Consider the following 9,784-nt stretch of genomic DNA (forward strand, 5'->3'; position numbering starts at 1 on the left):
AACATTTTGGAGAGGAAGGGAGAGCAGCCAGATATCTAGATACATATTGGCACCAGTGACATTGGAAAGAAAAGCAAAGAGGTCCTGAAAAGAGATTTTAAAGAGCTAGGTAGAAAGCTGAGAAGCAGGGTTCTAATTTCTGGATTTCTACCTGTGCCACGCGTCAGTGAGGGTATAAACAGGACGATTTGGAAGATAAATGTGTGGCTGAGAAGCTGGTGCAGGCAGTAGGGTTTCCGGTTCTTGAATCATTGGGATCTCTTCAGGGGGAGGTGTGAAAGGTTCAAAAGTGAAAGATTGCATCTGAACCCGAGGGGGACCAGTATTCTCATGGACAGGTTTGCTGGAACTATTGGGTAGGGTTTAAACTAAATTGGCTGCAGGATGGGAACCAGAGTGATAGGAAGGGACATAGGATCAGAAGAAGTAGAATCCCTATGGGTAGTGGGTCGAGTTAAGGAATGGAAAAGGGTAAAAAGACACTAATAGCAGTTATATACAGGCCTCCAAACAGCAGCCGGGATGTGGACTACAAGTTACAGCTGGAAATAGAAAACGCATGTCAGAAGGAAAATATCAAGATAATTATGGGAGATTTTAATATGAAAATGGATTGGGAAAGTCAGGAAGATACTGGATCTCAGGAGAGGGAGTTTGTAGAATGCCTACGGAATGGCTTTCTGGAGCAGCTTGTCCATACGCCCACCAGGGGATCAGCTGTTTTGGATTGGTTGCTGTGTAATGAGCCTGAGGTGATTGGGGAGCTAGAGGTAATGGAACCCCTTGGAAGTAGTGATCATAATATGATCGAGTTCAGTTTCAAATTTGAAAAGGAGAAGCTGGTATCAGGTGTATCGATATTTCAGTGGAACAAAGGAAATTACAGTGGTATGAGAGAGGAACTGGTCCAAGTTGATTGGAAAAGTAAGCTAAATGGAGGGACAGTAGAGCAGAATTGGATGAAATTCCTACAAGAAATAAGGAGAGTGCAGGAAAAATATATTCCAAGAAAAAAGAAAATCATAAAAGGAAAAATGACACAAATGTGGCTAACGTGAGAAGTTAAGGCTAAAATAAAAGCAAAAGAGGCAGCGTACAAGGAAGCAAAAGTTAGTGGGAAAACTGAGGACTGGACGAATTTTAAAAATTTACAGAAGGAAACTAAGAAAGTTATTAGGAAAGAAAAGATGAATTATGAAAGGAAATTGGCAATTAACAAAAAGAGGACACTAAGAGTATTTTTAAATATATGAAGAGTAAAAGAGTGACACGGGTAGATATAGGACCAATTGAAAAGGATGCTGGAGAAATTATAATGGGTAACAAAGAGATGGCAGAAGAACTAAATGAGTATTTTGTATCAGTCTTCACAGTGGAAGACATTAGCAACATACCTGATAGCCAGAGGTCTCAGGGAATAGAATTAGGTACAGTCAAGATTACTAGAGAGAAAGTGCTTAAGAAGCTAAATAGACTAAGGATAGATAAGTCTCCCGGACCAGATGAAGTGCATCCACGCATTCTGAAGGAGGTGGCTTTGGAGATTATGGAAGCATTGGAAATAATCTTCCAGGAATCAGTAGACTCTGGCATGGTTCCGAAGGACTGGAAGGTCGCAAATGTAGTTCTGTTCTTTAAGAAAGGGCGGAGGCAGCAAAAAGAAAATTACAGACCTATTAGTCTGACATCGGAAGTTGGAAAGTTATTGGAGTCGATCCTCAAGGATGAGATTACGAATTACCTTGAGATGCATGACAAAATAGGCCCAAGCCAGCATGGTTTCATGAAGGGAAGATCCTGCTTCACCAACCTATTGGAATTTTTTGAGGTAATCTCAAATAAGATTGACAAGGGAGAGGCTGTAGATGTTGTGTATTTGGATTTTCAAAAGGCCTTTGAGAAGGTGCCGCATAAGAGGCTGCTTAATAAGATGAGGGCCCATGGAATTACAGGAAGGATATTGGAATGGGTGGAGCATTGGCTGATAGGCAGAAAGCAAAGAGTGGGAATACAGGGATCCTATTCTGGTTGGTTGCTGGTCACTAGTGGTGTTCTGCAGAGGTCGGTGTTGGGGCCTCTTCTTTTTACACTGTATATCGATGATTTAGATTATGGATTAAACAGTTTTGTGGCTAAGTTTGTGGATGACACCAAGATCGGCGGAGGAGCAGGAAGTGTTGAAGAAATGGAAAGGTTGCAGAGAGACTTGGTCAGTTTAGGAGAGTGGGCAAAGAAATGGCAGATGAAATACAATGTTGAGAAATGTACGGTTGTACATTTTGGAAGAAGAAAGAATCGGGCAGGTTATTATTTAGATGGGGAGAAAATTCAAAAATCTGAAATGCATAGGGACTTGGGGGTCCTAGTGCAGGATACCCTAAAGGTTAACCACCAGGTTGGATCAGCAGTAAGGAAAGCAAATGCTATATTGGCATTCAATTCAAGAGGAATAGTGTGTAAGAGTAAGGAGGTGTTGATGGGGCTCTATGGGGCACTGGTGAGACCCTATTTGGAATGCTGTGTGCAATTTTGGGCCCCCTATCTTAGAAAGAATGTGCTGATGTTGGGGAGAGTTCAGAGAAGATTCACTAGGATGATTCCTGGAATGCAGGGACTAACATACGGGGAGTGTTTATTGGCTCTTGGATTGTATTCATTAGAGTATAGAGGAATGAGAGGGGATCTCATAGAAACATTTTGAATGTTGAAAGGGTTGGACAGAGTAGATGTGGAAAGGCTGTTTCCCTTGGTGGGTGAGTCCAGGACAAGAAGTCACAGTCTTAGAATTAGAGGGTACCCATTTAAAACAGAGATGAGGAGAAATTTTTTTAGCCAGAGAGTTGTGGATTTATGGAATTCGTTGCCACATACAGCTATGGAGGCCCAATCATTGAAGGTTATTAAGGAGGAGATTGACAGGTATCTGATTAGTCAGGGTATCAAGGGATTTGGGAAAAAAGCCGGAAATTGGAACTAGATGGGAGAATAGTTTAGCTCATGGTGGAATGGTGGAGCAGACTTGATGGGCCGAATGGCCTATTTCTGCTCTGTCTTGTGATCTTGTGACTCAGAATAGGATGGATGGTAAAAAGTAAAGATAGCATGCAGTCAGACTGTCAGGAAGGGCAGGCAGGTGATGGGACATAGTCGCAGCTAACAGGCTGAGTATCAAAATATTAGGGATGCAAAATCAAAAAGAGTAACAAATACAGCACTGAAGGTGTTCTATCTCAATGAGTAGAGTATAAGAAATAAGGTGGATAATCTTGTTACACTATTATAGATGGCCAGGTATGATGTTATGGCCATCACTGAATAGGGGTTGAAGGGTGGTTGTAGTTGGGAGTTGAATGTCCAAGGTTACACGTTATATTGGAGGGATAGGAAGGTAGGCAGAAGGAGTGGTGTGGCTCTACTGGTAAAGAATGGCATCAAATCAATGTAAAGATGTGACATAGGATCGGAATCCTTGTGGGTTGAGTTAAGAAACTGCAAGGGTAAAAGGATCCTGATGGCAGTTATATAGAGGCCTCCCAACAGTGGTTAGGAGGTGGACCACAGGATACAACAGGAAATAGAAAAGGTGTGTCAAAAGGGCAATGTTATGATAGTCATGAGAGATTTTGACATGCAAGTCGATTGGTAAAATCAGGTTCGTAATGGATCTCAAGAGGGTGAGTTTGTTGAATGCTTAAGAGATGGCTTTTAGAACAGTTTGTCATTGAACCTACCAGGGGATTAGCTATACTGGATTGGGTGTTATGTAATAAACCGATAAAATCAATGATCTCAGAGCCAGGGTGCTGTATCAGAGGGATATTTGGACCACGTGTGTCCTTTGTTTCTCAGAATTCTGGTTAACCCCTTCCATACTGGATGCAGTGATTCAGATTGACGGGTTTATTATACACCGTCAAGATAGATCGATAGAGCTTCTCAAAAGCAGAGGTGGAGGAGTATGCCTCATAATCAACTCTTCTTGGTGCACAAATGTGTCAGTGCTATCCCAGTTCTGCTCTCTGGAATATCTAGCAGGAAAGTGTCATCCTTTTTACTTACTATGGGAATTCTCTGGGGTCATTCTGGTAGCAGTTTACATTCCACCTCAGGCCAATGTCAAGCAGGCTTCAGATGATCTGAGCAATGGGATCAACATGCACGAAACAGCGCACCCTAATGCCTTCACCATCGTTTTCGGAGATTTTAACAAGGGCAGTCTGAAAAACTCACTGAGCAATTACCATCAACAGATCACTTGCAATACCAGAGGAAACACCACACTGGACCAGTGTTACACCACCATCAAGAATGCCTACCATGCTATTCCACGCCCTCACTTCAGGAAGTCTGATCACCTGGCTGTACTTCTACTCTCTGAGTATAGGCAGAGACTGAAGACTGCAGCACCTGCAGTGAGGACCAAGAAGGTTTGGACAAGGAAAGCACAGAAGCGACTACAGGACTGCTTTGAATCGGTGAACTGGACTGTATTCAGGGATTCATCTTTCAATCTGGATGAGTATGTTGCAGTTGTTACCGACTTCCTTAAAACCTTTGTGGATGAGTGTGTGCCTACAAAGACTTACTGTACATTCCCAAACAAAAGCCATGGATGAACTAGGAGGTATGTCGTCTGCTGAAGGCTAGATCTGTGGCATTCAACCCCGACAACCCAGGCCTGTACCAGAAAACCATGTATGATATGTGGAGGGCTATTTCAAGGGTGAAGGGACAATTTCGAACAAGGTTGGAGGCGATATCAGATGCACAGCAACTCTGGCAGGGTCTGCAAGACATTACTTCCTACAAAGTGAAACCCAATAGTATGAAAGGCAGCGATGTTTCACTACCAGATGAACTTAATGCCTTTTATGCACACTTTAAAAGGGAGAACACATGTACAGCTGTGAATATCCCCGATGACCCTGTGATCTCTGTCTCAGAGGCCGATGTTAGACTGTCTTTAAAGAGAGTGAACCCTCGCAAGGCAGAAGGTCCCGATGGATTGCCTGGTAAGGCTCTGAAAACCTGTGCCAACCAACTAGTGAGAGTATTCAAGGACATTTTCAACCTTTCGCTGCTATGGGCAGAAGTTCCCACTTGCTTTAAAAAGACAACAATTATACCAGTGCCAAAGAAGAATAATGTGGACTGCCTTAGCGACTATCGCCCGGTAGCACTCACATTGACAGTGATGAAATGCTTTGAGAAGATGGTTATGACTAGACTGAACTCCTGTCTCAGCAAGGACCTGGACCCATTGCAATTTGCCTATTGTCACAATAGGTCAACGGCAGACGCAATCTCCATGGCTCTTCACACAGCTTTAGTCCACTGAGGCAACACAAACACCTACGTCAGGATGCTGTTCATCGATTATAGCGCAGCATTTAATACCATCATTCCCACAGTCCTATTTAAGAAGTTACAGAACCTGGGCCTCTGTACCTCTCTCTGTATTTGGATCCCCAACTTCCTAACCAGAAGACCACAGTCCGTGCGGATTGGTGATAACATATCCTCTTTCCTGGCAATCAACACTGGCGCACCCCAGGGGTGTGTGCTTAGCCCACTGCTCTACTCTCTGTATACACATGACTGTATGGCTAGGCATAGTTCAAACACCATCTACAAATTTGCTGATGATACAAACATTGTTGGTAGAATTTCAAGTGGTGAAGAGAGGGTGTACAGGAGTGAGATATGCCAACTACTGGAATGGTGCTGCAGCAACAACCTGGCACACAATGTCAGTGAAACGAAAGAGCTGATTGTGGACTTCAGGAAGGGTAAGACAAAGGAACACGTACCAATCCTCATAGAGGGATCAGAAGTGGAGAGAGTGAGCAGCTTCAAGTTCCTGGGTGTCAAGATCTCTGAGGATCTAACCTGGCCCCAGCATATTGATGTATTCATAAAGAAGGCAAGAGAGCGGCTGTACTTTATTAGGAGTCTGATGCGTATTTCAACAAATACACTCAGAAAACCCTATAGTTGTTCCATGGTGTCTCAGAAAGGCATTATCATTATTATAGACCTCCAGCATCCAGGGCATGCACTTTTCTCACTGTTACCATCAGGCAGGAGGTACAGAAGCCTGAAGGCACACACTCAGTGATTCAGGAACAGCTTCTTCCCCTCTGCCATCCGATTCCTAAATGGACATTGAAGCTTTGGACACTACCTCACTTTTTTAATATACAGTATTTCTGTTTTTGCACATTTTTAATAATTTACTCAATATATGTAATTGACTTACTTGTTTATTTATTATTAATTTTTCTCTCTCTGCTAGATTATGTATTGCATTGAACTGCTGCTGCTAAGATCACAAATTTCACGTCACATGCTGGTGATAATAAACCTGATTCTGATTCTGGTTCTGGTTCTGAACCGGAGGCGATCAGGGAGCTTAAGGTAAAAGATCCCTTAGGAACTAGTGATGACAATATGATAGAGTTCAACTTGAAATTTGATCAGGAGAACGTCTGATGTAGCAGTATTTCAGTGGAGGAAGGGAAATTACAGTGGTATGAGAAGGACATGGCCAAAGTAAATTGGAAGGAGCTGCAAGCAGGGACGTCAGCAGAGCAGCAACGCCATGTGTTTCTGGGAAAAATGAGGAAGGTGCAGGACATGTGTACTCCAAATATGAAGAAATACTTAAATGGTAAAATCTTACAACTGTTGCTGACGAGGGAATTCAAAGCTAATGTAAAAACAAAAGAGAGGGCATACAACAAAGCAAAATTAGTGGGAAGATAAAGGATTGAGAAGTTTTTAATAACCTACAGAGAACAACTCAAGAATCATTAGAAGGGAAAGGATGAAATATAAAAGCAAGCTAGCAATCATTATCAAAGTGGACAGCAAAAGCTTTTTCAAGTACGTAGAAATTAAAAGAGAAATGAGAATGGATAAAGGACCGCTACAAAATGAGGCAAGAGAAATAGTAATGGAGGACAAGGAGATGGCAGATGAAATGAGTATTTTGCATCAGTCTTCACTGTGGAAGACACTAGCAGTATGCCTGATATTGTAGTGTGTGGAGGAAGAGAAGCAGGTGTAGTTACTATTACAAGGGAGAAGACTGAAAGACCTGAAAGTACGTAATTCAGCCGGACCAGAGAAACTGCACTCTCGGGTTCTGAAAGAGGGAGCATTAGAGATTGTGGCGGCAGCAGAAATGATCCTTCGAAAATGGACTGGGAAGTTGCAAATGTCACTCCACTCTTTAAGAAAGGAGGAAGGCAGCGGAAAAGAAATTATAGCCTGACCTCAATGGTTGGGAAGATGTTCGAGTCAATTGTTAAGGATGAGGTGACGGAGTACTCGGTGACCCAGGACAAGATAGGACAAAGTCGGCACGGTTTCCATCAGGGAAAATCCTGCCTAATGAACCTATTGGAATTCTTTGATATCAAAGGTTGTGGGGAGAACCTCAAGTCCATGCTCTAGAAGCCCCTTTAAAATGTCCTTGACGTGAACGTTGTTCTTCTCCATTCACTTTGAGAAGATTAGGATATCATCCATGTAGACGAAGGAATACTTATGGAGTGTATTCTGGAGCACATCATTCTTAAGGCCTGAAAAATGGCTGGAGTGTTCATAAGGCTGAAGGGCAAAACCAGCTACTCATCATGTCCCATCGTTGTATTGAATGCAGTCTTCCAATCATCACCTTCCCTTATATGGACCAGATTGTCGTTCCAGATTTCTGAATACTCTCACTCATTGGAGCATCTCAAAGTCTATATTCATGAGTGGTAGGGGATAGTGATCTTCGGCCATCGTGCGGTTGAATTCCCTATAATTAATGCATGGCCATAGGCTCCCATCCTTCTTCTGTACAAAGAAAAAGCCTGTGGCAGCGGGTGTGGTGGAGGACTGAATGAAGCCCGTGGCAAGGGCCTCCTTAACATAAACTTCCATTACACTTCTCACTGGGCCCAAGAGTGTTTACAGTCAACCCCTTGGTGGACAAGTACTGGGCAGGAGGTCGATCACACAGCTGTGGGGGTGGGCTCACAAAGGCTCACAAAGCTCATTCATGGAAACAGGGCAAATCAGAATCCAAATCCCATTCGGAATCCTCAGGTGACGGCAGCAAGACTTTACAGAGGGTACGTTCCCTCCAGCAAATAGGCTTCATGTCTCATCATAATGGAGTCTGTTCCATTACTGGAGACCTGGTGGCTGTGTTCTTAAGCTTGGCTGCAAGTTCCCCAGAATGTTCGGGCATCTCTTTGGTCCTCTCCTCCACATGATCCCATATCCTCATCTGCAAATCCAGTCTGTTGCAGGATCCACCTGGAACCGAGTGGGTGACCATCCAAGACAGTTGCAGGCGAGGGTTAGCTCAACTCTCACAGTGGGAGATAAATTACAGAATCTGGGTCTTTGTACCTACCTCTGCAATTAAATGTTCAACTTCCTAACCAGAAGACCAATCTGTGCGGATTGGCAATAATTTCTCCTCCTCACTGATGATCAACACTGGTGCACCACGGGTGTGTGCTTAGCTCACTGCTCTACCCTCTCTATACCCATGACTGTGTGGCTCGGCATAGCTCAAATACCATCTATAAATTTGCTGCTGATACAACCATTGTATTGTTGGTAGAATCGCGGATGGAGGTGAGAGGGCATACAGAAGTGAGATATACCAACTAGGGGAGTGGTGTCACAGCAACAACCTTTCCCTCAACATCATTAAGATGAAAAAACTGATTGTGGACTTAAGGAAGGGTAAGACATGGGAACACTTACCAATCCTCATAGAGAGATCAGAAGTGGAGAGAGTGAGCAGTTTCAAGTTCCTGGGTGTCAAGATCTCTGAGGATCTAACCTGGTCCCAACATATTGATGCTGTTATAAAGAAGGCAAGACAGTGACCATATTTGAAGAGATTTTTTTCTGAAGAGTTTGTCTGAAGAGATTTACTTGAAGAGTTTGAAGAGATTTGATCTGTCAAGAAAAACGCTCAAAAACTGAAAGAAAGCACAGGACCGAAAGAAGGGTTGTAAATTTAGTCAGCTCCAACTTGGGTATGAGCCTACAAACTACCCAGGACATTTTCAAGGAGTGGTGTCTCAGAAAGACAGCGTCCATTACTAAGACATCCAGTACCCTGGGGATGCCCTTTTCTCGCAGTTACAATCAGGTGGGAGGTACAGAAGCCTGAAGGCACACACTCAGTGATTCAGGAACAGCTTCTTCCCCTCTGCCATCCGATTCCTAAATGGACATTGAACCCTTGAACACTCCCTCACCTGTTTTTACATGACTTTTAATCAATTCAATATACATATACTGAATTTTTTTTTCTTTTATATTTTTAGTGCATTGAACTGCTGCTGCTAAGTTTACAAATTTCACCACACATGTTGCTGTTAATAAACCTGATTCTGGATGTCGAACCGACCAATGAATCAATGGGATTGGGAGTCGTGACTGCTACCGTCACAGTCCTCCCGATACTGGATGGTCTTACCAGTCTTGACAGTTGTAGCCTGGGACGTTCAATCATGCCCACAGAACCTCATCTCTGTCCCGCTGTCTAAGGAATCTCCTATCATCACTGCATTCCTCTTCACCTCTCTGCTTTTCTGAGCCCCATCACCAGATCAGTGTCAGAGACACGGTCACTCTTGCTCCCCACTGGCAGGTCAATAGTATCTGAAGTTTAATACTTATTAGTGAGGGGAACAGTCACAGGACTTCTCTGCAGAGGCTGTCCATTTCCCCTTCTTCTCCTGACACTCACCCAGTTATCTGTCTCCCA

The sequence above is a fragment of the Hemitrygon akajei genome, chromosome 25, assembly GCF_048418815.1.
Source record: "Hemitrygon akajei chromosome 25, sHemAka1.3, whole genome shotgun sequence".
NCBI classification, from domain to species: domain Eukaryota; kingdom Metazoa; phylum Chordata; class Chondrichthyes; order Myliobatiformes; family Dasyatidae; genus Hemitrygon; species Hemitrygon akajei.